The 18,283-nt window shown below is 39.7% G+C and overlaps 1 protein-coding gene and 1 long non-coding RNA gene across 3 annotated transcripts in view; one reads left to right on the forward strand and one right to left on the reverse strand.

Annotated features, from left to right (window-relative positions):
- Positions 1 to 18,283, forward strand: part of chn2 (chimerin 2) — a 64,073-nt gene that overhangs the window by 12,635 nt on the left and 33,155 nt on the right. The gene's annotated exons all lie outside the window — the stretch shown is intronic.
- Positions 3,280 to 12,469, reverse strand: LOC127974590 (uncharacterized). 2 transcript variants are annotated; one of them, XR_008157325.1, is made up of 3 exons: positions 12,186 to 12,469; positions 9,837 to 10,218; positions 3,280 to 5,903 (listed from the first exon to the last, which is right to left on the reverse strand). It is a non-coding gene; the product is annotated as an uncharacterized LOC127974590 (long non-coding RNA). The 2 variants fall into 2 exon arrangements; XR_008157324.1 differs by having other exon boundaries at positions 3,281 to 5,903; positions 9,837 to 9,987; positions 11,955 to 12,469.

The following is an 18,283-nucleotide window of genomic DNA, read 5'->3' on the forward strand; positions in this document are numbered from 1 at the left end:
GCCACCTATTGGCAACAGGAAGTGACATATTTTACACTGCGATGAACTACTCCTAGAAATTTTATGACATCAATGTATTTTTTGTGGTCAGTCTAATCTTAAGCCCTGTGCGATGTTAAGTTGTGAAGATCTTGAGTTTTCGTTAAAAGGCGTGTCCATGGCGCCGTCACGAAGTTCGATGTCTCGCCATGGGAATAAAAGATGTTGTAACTCAGGCATAAAATGTCCGATCTTCCCCAAACTTCACATGTGTGATAAGAGTCCTGGCCTGAACACATCTGCAGGCCAATATTCCACCGGGTGTGGCAGAATGGCTCGATAGCGCCACCTATACACATTCAACAGAGTGCGCCTCGAGCTATGTTTCACGTACATGTACAAAAATCGGTATACACATGTAACACACCAATACCTACAAAAAAGTCTCTTGGTACGAAATCCGAATCCCAACAGGAAGTCGGTTATTTAGAATTTTCTCTGCAATATTGGCGTTGTTTTTGCCATTTTCAGGGGTTGTACTTTAACGAACTCCTCCTAGAGATTTATTCAGATCAACACCAAACCTGGTCAGTGTAATCTTAAGCCCATTGCGATGTTAAATTGCGAAGATCTTTAGATTTCGTTAAAGGGCGTGTCCATGGTGGCCTGACAAATTTCGATGTTTCGCCATGAAAAAGGAAGTTGCTGTAACTCAGACATACAATGTCCAATCTGCCCCAAACTTCACATGTTAGATAAAACTTCTGCCCTTAACAGATCTACATGCCCACATTCAGTTATAGTCATAGCGCCACCTATTGGCAACAGGAAGTGACATGTTTTACGCTGCGACAAACTACTCCTATAATTTTTTTGAGATTAACATATATTTTGTGGTCAGTCTAATCTAAAGGCCTGTGCAATGTTAACTTTTGGAGATCTTGAGTTTTTGTTAAAGGGGCGTTTACATGGCGCCATGACAAAATTTGATGTCTTGCCACAGCAAGAGAAGTTGTTGTAACTCAAGCATAAAATGTTCAATCTTCCCCAAACTTCACATGTTCGATAAGAGTCCTGGCCTGAACACATCTGAAGGCCAATATTGCATTATAATGACAGCGCCACCTGCTGGCAACGGTAAGATTGGCACATATATGGGATATACTTTGATATATTCCACTTATATTTAGGACATTAAATGCATATTTCTCAACGTTCACCTTTTTACTAAAGCAACACGGTGGCGGTGAGCCCGGGTGCGAGGGCCCGTTCATCGCTGCTTGCAGCTTTAATTAGGGCCCGAGCACCGATGGTGTGAGGACCCTCTTGGAATTGCTCCGTTTATTATTATTATTATTATTATTATTATTATTATTATTATTCTTCTTCTCCAAAATGAATCGCATTTTTGAGGGCCTAAACCTGCTCGAAAAGTCATGAAACTTTGCACACAACTCAGAACTGGCGAAAATTTACGTCTGATATGGGTTTCAGAAGTGGGTGTGGCAAAATGGCTCAACAGCGCCACCTATACACGTTCAACGGTGTGCGCCTCGAGCTACGTTTCATGTACATGTATGAAAATCGGTATACACATGTAACTCTCCAATACCTACAAAAAAGTCTCTTGGAGCAAAATCCGAAACCCAACAGGAAGTCGGTTATTACTAATATTATGAGCAAATTTTGTGTCATTTTTGTCATTTCCATGCGTTGTATTTTAACGAACTCCTCCTAGAGATTCATTCAGATCAACACCAAATTTGGTATGCCTAATCTGAAGGCCTTTGCGATGTTAAATTGCGAAGCTTTTGAGTTTTCGTTAATGGGCGTGTCCGTGGTGGCCTGGCGAATTTCGATGATTCGCCATGAAACAGGAAGTTGCTATAACTCAGACATACAATGACCAATCTGCCCCAAACTTCACATGTTTGATGAGACTCCTGACCTGAACAGATTGACATGCCCATATTCAGTTATAGTCATAGCGCCACCTATTGGCAACAGGAAGTGACATATTTTACACTGCGATGAACTACTCCTAGAAATTTTATGACATCAATGTATTTTTTGTGGTCAGTCTAATCTAAAGGCCTGTGCGATGTTAAGTTGTGAAGATCTTGAGTTTTCGTTAAAAGGTGTGTCCATGGCGCTGTCACGAAGTTCGATGTCTCGCCATGGGAATAAAAGATGTTATAACTCAGGCATAAAATGTCCGATCTTCCCCAAACTGCACATGTGTGATAAGAGTCCTGGCCTGAACACATCTGAAGGCCAAAATTCCATCAGGTGTGGCAAAATGGCTCGATAGCGCCACCTATACACTTTCAACAGAGTGCACCTCGAGCTATGTTTCACGTACATGTACAAAAATCGGTATACACATGTAACACACCAATACCTACAAAAAAGTCTCTTGGTACGAAATCCGAATCTCAACAGGAAGTCGGTTATTTAGAATTTTCTCTGCAAAACTGGCGTTGTTTTTGCCATTTTCAGGGGTTGTACTTTAACGAACTCCTCCTAGAGATTTATTCAGATCAACACCAAACCTGGTCAGTGTAATCTTAAGCCCTTTGCGATGTTAAATTGCGAAGATCTTTAGATTTCGTTAAAGGGCGTGTCCATGGTGGCCTGACAAATTTCGATGTTTCGCCATGAAAAAGGAAGTTGCTGTAACTCAGACATACAATGTCCAATCTGCCCCAAACTTCACATGTTAGATAAAACTTCTGCCCTTAACAGATCTACATGCCCACATTCAGTTATAGTCATAGCGCCACCTATTGGCAACAGGAAGTGACATGTTTTACGCTGCGACAAACTACTCCTATTATTTTTTTGAGATTAACATATATTTTGTGGTCAGTCTAATCTAAATGCCTGTGCAATGTTAACTTTTGGAGATCTTGAGTTTTTGTTAAAGGGCGTTTCCATGGCGCCATGACAAAATTTGATGTCTTGCCACAGCAAGAGAAGTTGTTGTAACTCAAGTATAAAATGTTCAGTCTTCCCCAAACTTCACATGTTTGATAAGAGTCCTGGCCTGAACACATCTGAAGGCCAACATTCCATTACAATGATAGCGCCACCTGCTGGCAACGGTAAGATTGGCACATATATGGAATATACTTTGATATATTCCACTTATATTTAGGACATTAAATGCATATTTCTCAACGTTCACCTTTTTACTAAAGCCACACGATGGCGGTGAGCCCGGGTGCGAGGGCCCGTTCATCGCTGCTTGCAGCTATAATTATTATTCTTCTTCTTCTTCTTCTTCTTCTTCTCCCGAATGAATCGCATTTTTGAGGGCTTTAACATGCTCAAAAAGTCATGAAACTTTGCACACTCGTCAAACCTGGTGAAAATTTTCGTCTGATATAGGATTCAGAAGAGGGTGTGGCAAAATGGCTCGACAGCGCCACCTATACCAAGAAAATCAACAGCCTTCCAGCTATGTTTCACGTACATGCACGAAAATTGGCACACATATGTAACACACCAATACCTACAAAAAAGACTCTTGGAGCGAAATTCTAAACCCAACAGGAAGTCGGTTATTTTTAATATTATGAGCATATTTTGTGTAATTTTGGTCATTTCCATGTGTTGTATTTTAACGAACTCCTCCTAGAGAGTTCTTCAAATCAACACCAAATTTGGTATGCCTAATCTAAAGGCCTTTGCGATGTTAAATTGCGAAGATCCTGACTTTTCGTTGAAGGGCGTGTCCGTGGCGGCCTGGCGAATTTCGATGATTCGCCATGAAAAATGAAGTTGCTATAACTCACACATACAATGAACAATCTGCCCCAAACTTCACATGTTTGATGAGACTCCGAACCTGAACAGATTGACATGCCCATATTCAGTTATAGTCATAGCGCCACCTATTGGCAACAGGAAGTGACATATTTTACGCTGCGACGAACTACTCCTAGAAATTTTATGACATCAATGTCTTTTTTGTGGTCAGTCTAATCTAAAGGCCTGTGCGATGTTCAGTTGTGAAGATCTTGAGTTTTCGTTAAAAGGCTTGTTCATGGCGCCGCGACGAAGTTCGATGTCTCGCCATGCGAATAAAAGATGTTATAACTCAGGCATAAGATGTCCGATCTTCCCCAAACTTCACATGTGTGATAAGAGTCCTGGCCTGAACAGATCTTCAGGCCAATATTCCACCGGGTGTGGCAGAATGGCTCTATAGCGCCACCTATACACTTTCAACGGAGTGCGCCTCGAGCTATGTTTCACGTACATGTACAAAAATTGGTACACACATGTAACACTCCAATACCTACAAAAAAGTCTCTTGGTACGAAATCCGGATCCCAACAGGAAGTCGGTTATTTTGAATTTTCCCTTCAAAATTGCTGTTGTTTTTGCCATTTTCAGGGGTTGTACTTTAACGAACTCCTCCTAGAGATTTATTCAGATCAATACCAAACTTGGTCAGTGTAATCTAAAGCCCTTTGCAATAATAAATTGCGAAGGACTTGAGGTTTCGTTAAAGGGCGGGTCCATGGCGGCCTGACAAATTTCGATGTTTCGCCATGAAAAAGGAAGTTGCTGTAACTCAGACATACAATGTCCAATCTGCCCCAAACTTCAAATGTTGGATAAGACTCTTGACCTGAACAGATCTACATGCCAATATTCAGTTATAGTCATAGCGCCACCTATTGGCAACAGGAAGTTAAATATTTTACACTGCGACAAACTACTCCTAGAAATGTTATGACATCAATGTCTTTTTTGTGGTCAGTCTAATCTAAAGACCTGTGTGATGTTTAGTTGTGAAGATCTTGAATTTTTGTTAAAAGGCGTGTCCATGGCGCCGTGATGAAGTTCAATGTCTCGCCACGGGAATAAAAGATGTTATAACTCAGGCATAAAATGTCCGTTCTTGCCCAAACTTCACATGTGTGATAAGGGTCCTGGCCTAAACAGATCTGAAGGCCAATATTCCATAGAGTGTGGCAAAATGGCTCGATAGCGCCACCTATACACTTTCAACGGAGTGCGTATACACTTTAAACGGAGTGCGCCTCGAGCTATGTTTCACGTACATGTACAAAAATTGGTACACACATGTAACACTCCAATACCTACAAAAAAGTCTCTTGGTACGAAATCCGGATCCCAACAGGAAGTCGGTTATTTTGAATTTTCCCTGCAAAATTGGTGCTGTTTTTGCCATTTTCAGGGGTTGTACTTTAACGAACTCCTCCTAGAGATTTATTCAGATCAACACCAAACTTGGTCAGTGTAATCTAAAGCCATTTGCGATGTTAAATTGCGAAGGACTTGAGGTTTCGTTAAAGGGCGTGTCCATGGCGGCCTGACAAATTTCGATGTTTCGCCATAAAAAGGAAGTTGCTGTAACTCAGACATACAATGTCCAATCTGCCCCAAACTACACATGTTGGATAAGACTCTTGACCTGAACAAATCTACATGCCAATATTCAGTTATAGTCATAGCGCCACCTATTGGCAACAGGAAGTGACATATTTTACACTGCGACAAACTATTTCCAGAAATGTTATGACATCAATGTCTTTTTTGTGGTCAGTCTAATCTAAAGACCTGTGTGATGTTTAGTTGTGAAGATCTTGAGATTATGTTAAAAGGCGTGTCCATGGCGCCGCGACGAAATTCGATGTCTCGCCATGGGAATAAAATATGTTATAACTCAGGCATAAAATGTCCGATCTTCCCCAAACTTTAAATGTGTGATAAGGGTCCTGGCCTGAACAGACATGAAGGCAAATATTCCATTGGGTGTGGCAAAATGGCTCGATAGCGCCACCTATACACTTTCAACGGAGTGCATATGCACTTTCAATGGAGTGCGCCTCGAGCTATGTTTCACGTACATGTACAAAAATCGGTACACACATGTAACACACCAATACCTACAAAAAAGTCTCTTGGTACAAAATCCGAATCCCAACAGGAAGTCGGTTATTTAGAATTTTCTCTGCAAAATTGGCATAGTTTTTGCCATTTTCAGGGGTTGTACTTTAACGAACTCCTCCTAGAGATTTATTCAGATAAACACCAAACTTGGTCAGTGTAATCTTAAGCCCTTTGCGATGTTTAATTGCGAAGATCTTGAGGTTTCGTTAAAGGGCGTGTCCATGGCGGCCTGACAAATTTCGATGTTTCGCCATGAAAAAGGAAGCTGCTGTAACTCAGACATACAATGTCCAATCTGCCTCAAACTTCACATGTTAGATAAGACTTCTGCCCTTAACAGAGCTACATGCACATATTCAGTTATAGTCATAGCGCCACCTGCTGGCAGCAGGAAGTGTCAATGTTTTACACTGCAAATAACTACTCCAAGAAATTTTATGACATCCAAATTTTATTTTGGTCAGTCTAATCTAAAGTTCTTTGCAATGTTAAATTGTGGAGATCTTGAGATTTTGTTAAAGGGTGTGTCCATGGCGCCATGACAAAATTTGATGTCTCGCCATCGGAAGAGAAGTTGTTGTAACTCAGGCATTAAATGTTCAATCTTCCCTAAACTTCACATGTTCGATAAGAGTCCTGGCCTGAACACATCTGAAGGCCAATATTCCATTATAATGACAGCGCCACCTGCTTACAACAGGAAAATTGGCAGATATATGGAATAAACTTTGACATATTCCACTTATATTTCTGAGTTTAAATGCATATTTCTCACCGTTCACATATCTACTAAAGCCACTTACTGCCGGTGAGCCCGGGTGCGAGGGCCCGTTCATCGCTGCTTGCAGCTTTAATTAGGGCCCGAGCACCGATGGTGTGAGGACCCTCTTGGAATTGCTCCGTTTATTATTATTATTATTATTATTATTATTATTATTATTATTAGGGCCCGAGCACCGATGGTGTGAGGACCCTCTTGGAATTGCTCCGTTTATTATTATTATTATTATTATTATTATTCTTCTTCTCTAGGATGAATCGCATTTTTGAGGGCCTAAACATGCTCGAAAAGTCATGAAACTTTGCACACACCTCAGAACTGGCGAAAATTTACGTCTGATATGGGTTTCAGAAGTGGGTGTGGCAAAATGGCTCAACAGCGCCACCTATACACGTTCAACGGTGTGCGCCTCGAGCTACGTTTCATGTACATGTATGAAAATCGGTATACACATGTAACTCTCCAATACCTACAAAAAAGTCTCTTGGAGCAAAATCCGAAACCCAACAGGAAGTCGGTTATTTCTAATATTATGAGCAAATTTTGTGTCATTTTTGTCATTTCCATGCATTGTATTTTAACGAACTCCTCCTAGAGATTAATTCAGATCAACACCAAATTTGGTATGCCTAATCTAAAGGCCATTGCGATGTTAAATTGCGAAGCTTTTGAGTTTTCGTTGAAGGGCCTGTGTGTGGCGGCCTGGCGAATTTCGATGATTCGCCATGAAACAGGAAGTTGCTATAACTCAGACATACAATGACCAATCTGCCCCAAACTTCACATGTTTGCTGAGTCTCCTGTCCTGAATAGTTTGACACGACCATATTCAGATATAGTCATAGCGCCACCTATTGGCAACAGGAAGTGACATATTTTACGCTGCGACAAACTACTCCTAGAAATTTTTGACATCAATGTCTTTTTTGTCGTCAGTCTAATCTAAAGGCCTGTACGATGTTAAATTGAGAAGATCTTGAGTTTTCGTTAAAGGGCGTGTCCATGGCGCCATGTCAAAATTCGATGTCTCGCCATGGGAGTAGTTGTTGTTGTAACTCAGTCATAAAATATCAGATCTTGCCCAAACTTCAAATGTTTGATAAGAGTACTGACCTGAACACATCTGGAGGCTAATATTCCATTGGGTGTGGCAAAATGGCTCGATAGCGCCACCTATACATTTTCAATTGAGTGCGCCTCGAGCTACATGTCATATACATGTACGAAAATCGGTAAACATATGTAACACACCAATAGCTACAAAAAAGTCTCTTGGTACGAAATCCGAATCCCAACAGGAAGTCGGTTATTTTGAATTTTCCCTGCAAAATTTGTGTTGTTTTTGTCATTTTCAGGGGTTGTATTTTAACGAACTCCTCCTAGAGATTTATTCAGATCAACACCAAACTTGGTCAGTGTAATCTAAAGCCCTTTGCCATGTTAAATTGCGAAGGAATTGAGGCTTCGTTAAAGGGCGTGTCCATGGCGGCCTGACAAATTTCGATGATTCGCCATGAAAAATGATGGTGCTATAACTCACACATACAATGTCCAATCCGCCCCAAACTTCACATTTTTGATAAGACTCTTCACCTGAACAGATCTACATGCCAATATTCAGTTATAGTCATAGCGCCACCTATTGGCAACTGGAAGTGACATATTTTACACTGTGACAAACTACTCCTAGAAATTTTATGACATCAATGTCTTTTTTGTGGTCAGTCTAATCTAAAGACCTGTGTGATGTTTAGTTGTGAAGATCTTGAGTTTTTGTTAAAAGGCATGTCCATGTCGCCATGACGAAGTTCGATGTCTCGCCATGGGAATAAAAGATGTTATAACTCAGGCATAAAATGTCCAATCTTGCCCAAACTTCACATCTGTGATAAGGGTCCTGGCTTGAACACATCTGAAGGCCAATATTCCATTATAACGATAGCGCCACCTGCTGGCAACAGGAAGATTGGCACACATATGGAATAAACTTTGATATATTGCACTTATATTTATGAGTTTAAAAGCATATTTCTCAACGTTCACCTTTTTACTAAAGCCACACGATGGCGGTGAGCCCGGGTGCGAGGGCCCGTTCATCGCTGCTTGCAGCTTTAATTATTATTATTATTCTTCTTCTCCAAAATGAATCGGATTTTTGAGGGCCTAAACATGCTCGAAAAGTCATGAAACTTTGCACACACCTCAGAACTGGCGAAAATTAACGTCTGATATGGGTTTCAGAAGTGGGTGTGGCAAAATGGCTCAACAGCGCCACCTATACACGTTCAACTGTATGCGCCTCGAGCTACGTTTCATGTACATGTATGAAAATCGGTATACACATGTAACTCTCCAATACCTACAAAAAAGTCTCTTGGAGCAAAATCCGAAACCCAACAGGAAGTCGGTTATTTCTAATATTATGAGCAAATTTTGTGTCATTTTTGTCATTTCCATGCGTTGTATTTTAACGAACTCCTCCTAGAGATTCAATCAGATCAACACCAAATTTGGTATGCCTAATCTGAAGGCCTTTGCGATGTTAAATTGCGAAGCTTTTGAGTTTTCGTTAATGGGCGTGTCCGTGGCGGCCTGGCGAATTTTGATGATTCGCCATGAAACAGGAAGTTGCTATAACTCAGACATACAATGACCAATCTGCCCCAAACTTCACATGTTTGATGAGACTCCTGGCCTGAACAGATTGACATGCCCATATTTAGTTATAGTCATAGCGCCACCTATTGGCAACAGGAAGTGACATATTTTACACTGCGATGAACTACTCCTAGAAATTTTATGACATCAATGTATTTTTTGTGGTCAGTCTAATCTAAAGGCCTGTGCAATGTTAAGTTGTGAAGATCTTGAGTTTTCGTTAAAAGGCGTGTCCATGGCGCCGTCACGAAGTTCGATGTCTTGCCATGGGAATAAAATATGTTATAACTCAGGCATAAAATGTCCGATCTTCCCCAAACTGCACATGTGTGATAAGAGTCCTGGCTTGAACACATCTGAAGGCCAAAATTCCATCAGGTGTGGCAAAATGGCTCGATAGCGCCACCTATACACTTTCAACAGAGTGCGCCTCGAGCTATGTTTCACGTACATGTACAAAAATCGGTATACACATTTAACACACCAATACCTACAAAAAAGTCTCTTGGTACGAAATCCGAATCCCAACAGGAAGTCGGTTATTTAGAATTTTCTCTGCAAAATTGGCGTTGTTTTTGCCATTTTCAGGGGTTGTACTTTAACGAACTCCTCCTAGAGATTTATTCAGATCAACACCAAACCTGGTCAGTTTAATCTTAAGCCCTTTGCGATGTTAAATTGCGAAGATCTTTAGATTTCGTTAAAGGGCGTGTCCATGGCGGCCTGACAAATTTCGATGTTTCGCCATGAAAAAGGAAGTTGCTGTAACTCAGACATACAATGTCCAATCTGCCCCAAACTTCACATGTTAGATAAAACTTCTGCCCTTAACAGATCTACATGCCCACATTCAGTTATAGTCATAGCGCCACCTATTGGCAACAGGAAGTGACATGTTTTACGCTGCGACAAACTACTCCTATAATTTTTTTGAGATTAACATATATTTTGTGGTCATTCTAATCTAAAGGCCTGTGCAATGTTAACTTTTGGAGATCTTGAGTTTTTTTTAAAGGGTGTTTCCATGGCGCCATGACAAAATTTGATGTCTTGCCACAGCAACAGAAGTTGTTGTAACTCAAGCATAAAATGTTCAATCTTCCCCAAACTTCACATGTTTGATAAGAGTCCTGGCCTGAACACATCTGAATATTCAATATTCCATTATAATGATAGCGCCACCTGCTGGCAACGGTAAGATTGGCACATATATGGGATATACTTTGATATATTCCACCCAATTTAGGACATTAAATGCATATTTCTCAACGTTCACCTTTTTACTAAAGCCACACGATGGCGGTGAGCCCGGGTGCGAGGGCCCGTTCATCGCTGCTTGCAGCTTTAATTAGGGCCCGAGCACCGATGGTGTGAGGACCCTCTTGGAATTGCTCCGTTTATTATTATTATTATTATTATTATTATTATTATTATTATTCTTCTTCTCCAAAATGAATCGCATTTTTGAGGGCCTAAACATGCTCGAAAAGTCATGAAACTTTGCACACACCTCAGAACTGGCGAAAATTTACGTCTGATATGGGTTTCAGAAGTGGGTGTGGCAAAATGGCTCAACAGCGCCACCTATACACGTTCAACGGTGTGCGCCTCGAGCTACGTTTCATGTACATGTATGAAAATCGGTATACACATGTAACTCTCCAATACCTACAAAAAAGTCTCTTGGAGCAAAATCCGAAACCCAACAGGAAGTCGGTTATTACTAATATTATGAGCAAATTTTGTGTCATTTTTGTCATTTCCATGCGTTGTATTTTAACGAACTCCTCCTAGAGATTCATTCAGATCAACACCAAATTTGGTATGCCTAATCTGAAGGCCTTTGCGATGTTAAATTGCGAAGCTTTTGAGTTTTCGTTAATGGGCGTGTCCGTGGCGGCCTGGCGAATTTCGATGATTCGCCATGAAACAGGAAGTTGCTATAACTCAGACATACAATTACCAATCTGCCCCAAACTTCACATGTTTGATGAGACTCCTGACCTGAACAGATTGACATGCCCATATTCAGTTATAGTCATAGCGCCACCTACTGGCAACAGGAAGTGACATATTTTACACTGCAATGAACTACTCCTAGAAATTTTATGACATCAATGTATTTTTTGTGGTCAGTCTAATCTAAAGGCCTGTGCGATGTTAAGTTGTGAAGATCTTGAGTTTTCGTTTAAAGGCGTGTCCATGGCGCCGTCACGAAGTTCGATGTCTCGCCATGGGAATAAAAGATGTTATAACTCAGGCATAAAATGTCCGATCTTCCCCAAACTGCACATGTGTGATAAGAGTCCTGGCCTGAACACATCTGAAGGCCAAAATTCCATCAGGTGTGGCAAAATGGCTCGATAGCGCCACCTATACACTTTCAACAGAGTGTGCCTCGAGCTATGTTTCACGTACATGTACAAAAATCGGTATACACATGTAACACACCAATACCTACAAAAAAGTCTCTTGGTACGAAATCCGAATCCCAACAGGAAGTCAGTTATTTAGAATTTTCTCTGCAAAATTGGCGTTGTTTCTGCCATTTTCAGGGGTTGTACTTTAACGAACTCCTCCTAGAGATTTATTCAGATCAACACCAAACCTGGTCAGTGTAATCTTAAGCCCTTTGCAATGTTAAATTGCGAAGATCTTTAGATTTCGTTAAAGGGCGTGTCCATGGTGGCCTGACAAATTTTGATGTTTCGCCATGAAAAAGGAAGTTGCTGTAACTCAGACATACAATGTCCAATCTGCCCCAAACTTCACATGTTAGATAAAACTTCTGCCCTTAACAGATCTACATGCCCACATTCAGTTATAGTCATAGCGCCACCTATTGGCAACAGGAAGTGACATGTTTTACGCTGCAACAAACTACTCCTATAATTATTTTGAGATTAACATATATTTTGTGGTCAGTCTAATCTAAAGGCCTGTGCAATGTTAACTTTTGGAGATCTTGAGTTTTTGTTAAAGGGCGTTTCCATGGCGCCATGACAAAATTTGATGTCTTGCCACAGCAAGAGAAGTTGTTGTAACTCAAGCATAAAATGTTCAATCTTCCCCAAACTTCACATGTTTGATAAGAGTCCTGGCCTGAACACCTCTGAAGGCCAATATTCCTTTATAATGATAGCGCCACCTGCTGGCAACGGTAAGATTGGCACATATATGGGATATACTTTGATATATTCCACTTATATTTAGGACATTAAATGCATATTTCTCAACGTTCACCTTTTTACTAAAGCCACACGATGGCGGTGAGCCCGGGTGCGAGGGCCCGTTCATCGCTGCTTGCAGCTTTAATTATTATTATTATTCTTCTTCTCCAAAATGAATCGCATTTTTGAGGGCCTAAACATGCTCGAAAAGTCATGAAACTTTGCACACACGTCAGAACTGGCGAAAATTTACGTCTGATATGGGTTTCAGAAGTGGGTGTGGCAAAATGGCTCAACAGCGCCACCTATACACGTTCAACGGTGTGCGCCTCGAGCTACGTTTCATGTACATGTATGAAAATCGGTATACACATGTAACTCTCCAATACCTACAAAAAAGTCTCTTGGAGCAAAATCCGAAACCCAACAGGAAGTCGGTTATTACTAATATTATGAGCAAATTTTGTGTCATTTTTGTCATTTCCATGCGTTGTATTTTAACGAACTCCTCCTAGAGATTCATTCAGATCAACACCAAATTTGGTATGCCTAATCTGAAGGCCTTTGCGATGTTAAATTGCGAAGCTTTTGAGTTTTCGTTAATGGGCGTGTCCTTGGCGGCCTGGCGAATTTCGATGATTCGCCATGAAACAGGAAGTTGCTATAACTCAGACATACAATGACCAATCTGCCCCAAACTTCACATGTTTGATGAGACTCCTGGCTTGAACAGATTGACATGCCCATATTCAGTTATAGTCATAGCGCCACCTATTGGCAACAGGAAGTGACATATTTTACACTGCGATGAACTACTCCTAGAAATTTTATGACATCAATGTCTTTTTTGTGGTCAGTCTAATCTAAAGGCCTGTGCGATGTTAAGTTGTGAAGATCTTGAGTTTTCGTTAAAAGGCGTGTCCATGGCGCCGTCACGAAGTTCGATGTCTCGCCATGGGAATAAAAGATGTTATAACTCAGGCATAAAATGTCCGATCTTCCCCAAACTTCACATGTGTGATAAGAGTCCTGGCCTGAACACATCTGAAGGCCAAAATTCCATCAGGTGTGGCAAAATGGCTCGATAGCGCCACCTATACACTTTCAACAGAGTGCGCCTCGAGCTATGTTTCACGTACATGTACAAAAATCGGTATACACATGTAACACACCAATACCTACAAAAAAGTCTCTTGGTACGAAATCCGAATCCCAACAGGAAGTCGGTTATTTAGAATTTTCTCTGCAATATTGGCGTTATTTTTGCCATTTTCAGGGGTTGTACTTTAACGAACTCCTCCTAGAGATTTATTCAGATCAACACCAAACCTGGTCAGTGTAATCTTAAGCCCTTTGCGATGTTAAATTGCGAAGATCTTTAAATTTCGTTAAAGGGCGTGTCCATGGCGGCCTGACAAATTTCGATGTTTCGCCATGTAAAAGGAAGTTGCTGTAACTCAGACATACAATGTCCAATCTGCCCCAAACTTCACATGTTAGATAAAACTTCTGCCCTTAACAGATCTACATGCCCGCATTCAGTTATAGTCATAGCGCCACCTATTGGCAACAGGAAGTGACATGTTTTACGCTGCGACAAACTACTCCTATAATTTTTTTGGGATTAACATATATTTTGTGGTCAGTCTAATCTAAAGTCCTGTGCAATGTTAACTTTTGGAGATCTTGAGTTTTTGTTAAAGGGCGTTTCCATGGCGCCATAACAAAATTTGATGTCTTGCCACAGCAAGAGTTGTTGTAACTCAGGCATAAAATGTTCAATCTTCCCCAAACTTCACATGTTTGATAAGAGTCCTGGCCTGAACACATCTGAAGGCCAAAATTCCATTATAATGATAGCGCCACCTGCTGGCAACGGTAAGATTGGCACATATATGGGATATACTTTGATATATTCCACTTATATTTAGGACATTAAATGCATATTCCTCAACGTTCACCTTTTTACTAAAGCCACACGATGGCGGTGAGCCCGGGTGCGAGGGCCCGTTCATCGCTGCTTGCAGCTTTAATTATAATCTTGTTTTTAAAGGCTTTCGTTTCTGACAGAAGCCACTGTAATATGGTCTGTTCATTAGTGGTCATCTTAATAGTTTCCATGGTTTCTCATGTGATTCCTGCTGTAGTTTTACAGTCAGTAAGTCTGAGTGAAATAAGAGGCTTATTTAAGCCTGCAGTTTTATTGGTGGATGGAGTATTGTTGGGAACCAGAGGAGAGAAGAGAGTTTTAATGCTCACCTCTTCCTGTGTCACTGCATTTATTATTAATCACCTCTGTGGAGAACCCATGGTCATCCATCACCCTCTGGAATCATCACATTACCAAACAGTGGATCTCCCTGCAACCAATGAGTCTCTGTGCTTGTGTAATGTACATGTGCACATGTGTGTGTGTGTGTATATATGTGTGTAATCTCAGATAGCAGGCACACTGACCCCCAGCAATCTGTTCTCTGACCATCTGATGCATTTTGTACACTAAACTGGAAAGCACTTTCTCTGTCTGGCAACCTCTAATCTGATTGACTGGCTTTACAACTTCCTGGAGAACGTGTTTACAGAGCTTTTTAGTAGTGTTTTTAAGTCTGGTTGAAAGATGAGCACAAACATTTGTCAGTTTTAGCAGAATCAAATCTTTTAAAGTTTATTTTGAGACACTTTGTACATATATCAATACATAAAAAAATGGAAACACTTTAGTTTAAGGGCCAGTTATCTCTTTTAACAAGTTAGTTTTTTAGTTCTTTTAAAGCACATGTTAATACCTTATTCTGCATGACCATATTTTTTTTAGATCCCTAAATCCTTCCCCAGACCTAAACTTAAAGGGATAGTTCACTAAAAAATTAAAATGTCCCCATGATTTACCATGCTATGTGTATATGTCTTCTTTTTTTCAGACAAATACAATCAGAGTTATATATATATAAAAAAATCCTGGCTCTACCGAGTTTTATAATGTCAGTGAATGGGTGTTGAGATTTTGGAGTCCAATAAAGTGCAGCCATCCATCATTAAAAGTAATCTACATGGTCCCCTGGGGTTAATAAAGGACTTCCCTTGAGTGAAATTATGTGTTTGTGTAAGAAACATATCCATATGGCATTTAAACTTTATAAACTGTAATCTCAAGCTTCCGTTAACTGTCATACTCACGTTCACGAGAGCGTGGCATTAGGGTTAGGCATTCCAGCAGATGATGTAAGATGAAGGCATAAGCTCCGGTGAGAAGTGACAAAGAAGCGCCCAGAAGAGAAACAAAAACAAGGATTTGTGAAGAAAAATGTCAGGATATGATATAAGCCAAGACTTTGCTGTTAACAAAACTTGGTTCTCGTGAGACTAGCATATTCACATGGAGCTAACGCTATGCGTACATCATCCACTGGAAAGCCACTCTCTAGTGAATACGTGAATGACATTTAGCAGAGGCTTGAGATTACAGAATATAATGTTTTGAATAAGGATATTTTTCTTACACAGAAGCAATTAATTCACTTCAGGAGGTTGTTATTAAACCCCAGAGTAGTTTGGAGTATTTTTATGATGGATGGATGCGCTTTGTTGGACTTAAAAATATTAACACCCATTCACTGCCATTATAAAACTTGGAAGAGCCAGGACATTTAAAAAAATTACTCTTAATTGTATTTGTCTGAAAGAAGAAATTCATATACACCTAGCATGGCTTGTGGGTGAGTAAATCATAACATTTATCTTTTTTTTTTATTATCCCTTTAACAACTACCCTACTAAATATTAATAATCAGCAAATTATACATTTATTGAGATTTATTGAAAAGTTGTAGTTAGTTATTTAATAGTGAGAATTGGTGCCAAGACTAGAGTGTGACTGAAAAATGATATACAATATTAGGTTTTATTTTCTAAATTTAGTTTTATGGACAGAAATTCTTATCTGTTTATTATTCCAATACATTATTATTGAGTAGTTTCATTAATAATAATAATTAATAATAATAATTATAGTTATTACAAACAAGCTCCTAAAAAAGTTTTATTTACTTGTTTATTTAAAAATGATTATGCAATAAAATGAAAAAAAATTTTATATGAAAAAAAATCACTATATAATTATGGCGACTATTTTTATAGATTAAACATTTTTTTATATTATTGTATGATCATTAAAAAATATTTTCAATATTATTGTATAATCATTTTTAAATTTAAAGAGTAAATAAATTTTTTTAGGAGTTTGACCATCATGCTTGTAAACACCACTTTCATTCCTTCAACAGAAACTTAATATGATTTTTTGATTATGTGCCCAACAAAAGTTTGATTCTTTCATGTTTTGGTTATCATAATAACCTTCATAAATGAACACGATTTCTATTAAATTTGAGGCCTAAATACAGTTGCCATAAGCAAAATTCTAAATGTAGGCTTAACAAACTACACCACTGTCATATGACTCCAACATCACCTCCATTAACCTCTGACAACTCTCTAGTCTTTATTTAAAAACACCTTTTCTGAAAGTGTGAATCAGAATAGTTTGCAAGAGCACAATTCAAAACATAATGGGTCTGCAAAAGCAGTCTAGTAAGTAGATTAGTTTTCCTGTTCGGTATAACTGCTAACTTGTTTCCGGGTTATGGCTTACAGAAAGCTCTACAGTTAATATACACCCAAAACAACAAACAATCTGGATGGTTAAAATGTCAGTCAGACTATCTCTAGTGGGCAGTTTTTTGACTATAATAAAATGCACTGTAGATCAGACATTGTATGCCATTTGTCTACGTGATTTTGTGTGAATGTTTCCTTTGCTAATGAGAAGTGAGGGGCTTCCAAGAGTACATTGTATGTGTACACACTTGTATGTGTACACACACAATTAAACAAAGGCATACAGACTTACAAGGAAATACCCAAACCCACCCTCACTTGCATGCAGTGTTACAGGATAAACACACTTCTTCATGCCTTCCCTCACGATTGCTCCGTCTGATGCCTCGTCTCACACATAGTCACAAAATTCTCTGCATTTCTTGCCAGTTCTGTTCCCGTCCTCTTCACAGAATCCCCAGATTCTTTACGCTCATTGTGTGAAGTGGGAGAGATGTGTGGGTTTGCATTCTGTGCCTCAGAGAGACATAGAGTCTATATAATATACCCCAGCTCTTCCAGAGCAGCATACTGTACAGATGGCCTCCCCACAGGAGCTGGAACATGTCCCCGAAAACACTGGATCAGCACTAAATGTGTGTGTATTGCATATTCACATATGTGTGTTCAGTGAAACAGACTGCTGTGTGTGTGGTTACGGTTTTGCCGACTTTGTTGGTACCAAATGTCTCTACAGGCAGTGTTTTCTTCATAACTCTTTTGGGGTTTTTACACATCTAGACTTCACTTGACACAACAATAAAATTTTACTATAAGTAATTTCCATTTTACATGCAGTGTAAAGTAAGACCATTCTGCATCTTAAAACAAAATAGTGGTGTTTTGTTCCTGAATCTGTGTCATTGAATGAATCAGTTTAAGATTTTTTTTTGTGGTTATTTAATGTGTCATGACAGATCACTAGTGCCTCAGTTCAAGGGGCACATGAATTGATCATCTCCTCCTTTTTACTAGCTATATTACAAAATAAACAAGAGTGAACATCATAAGTTAAACTCTTGAAAGGCATCAGTACATCCAAGTTTTCAAGTTTGAGTCCACCAGCGTTAATCTACTCTTCTGTCTGGTTTGTCGGGCAAAATGGCAGATT

Source organism: Carassius gibelio, chromosome B16, assembly GCF_023724105.1.
Source record: "Carassius gibelio isolate Cgi1373 ecotype wild population from Czech Republic chromosome B16, carGib1.2-hapl.c, whole genome shotgun sequence".
In the NCBI taxonomy this organism is placed as follows: Eukaryota; Metazoa; Chordata; class Actinopteri; order Cypriniformes; family Cyprinidae; genus Carassius; species Carassius gibelio.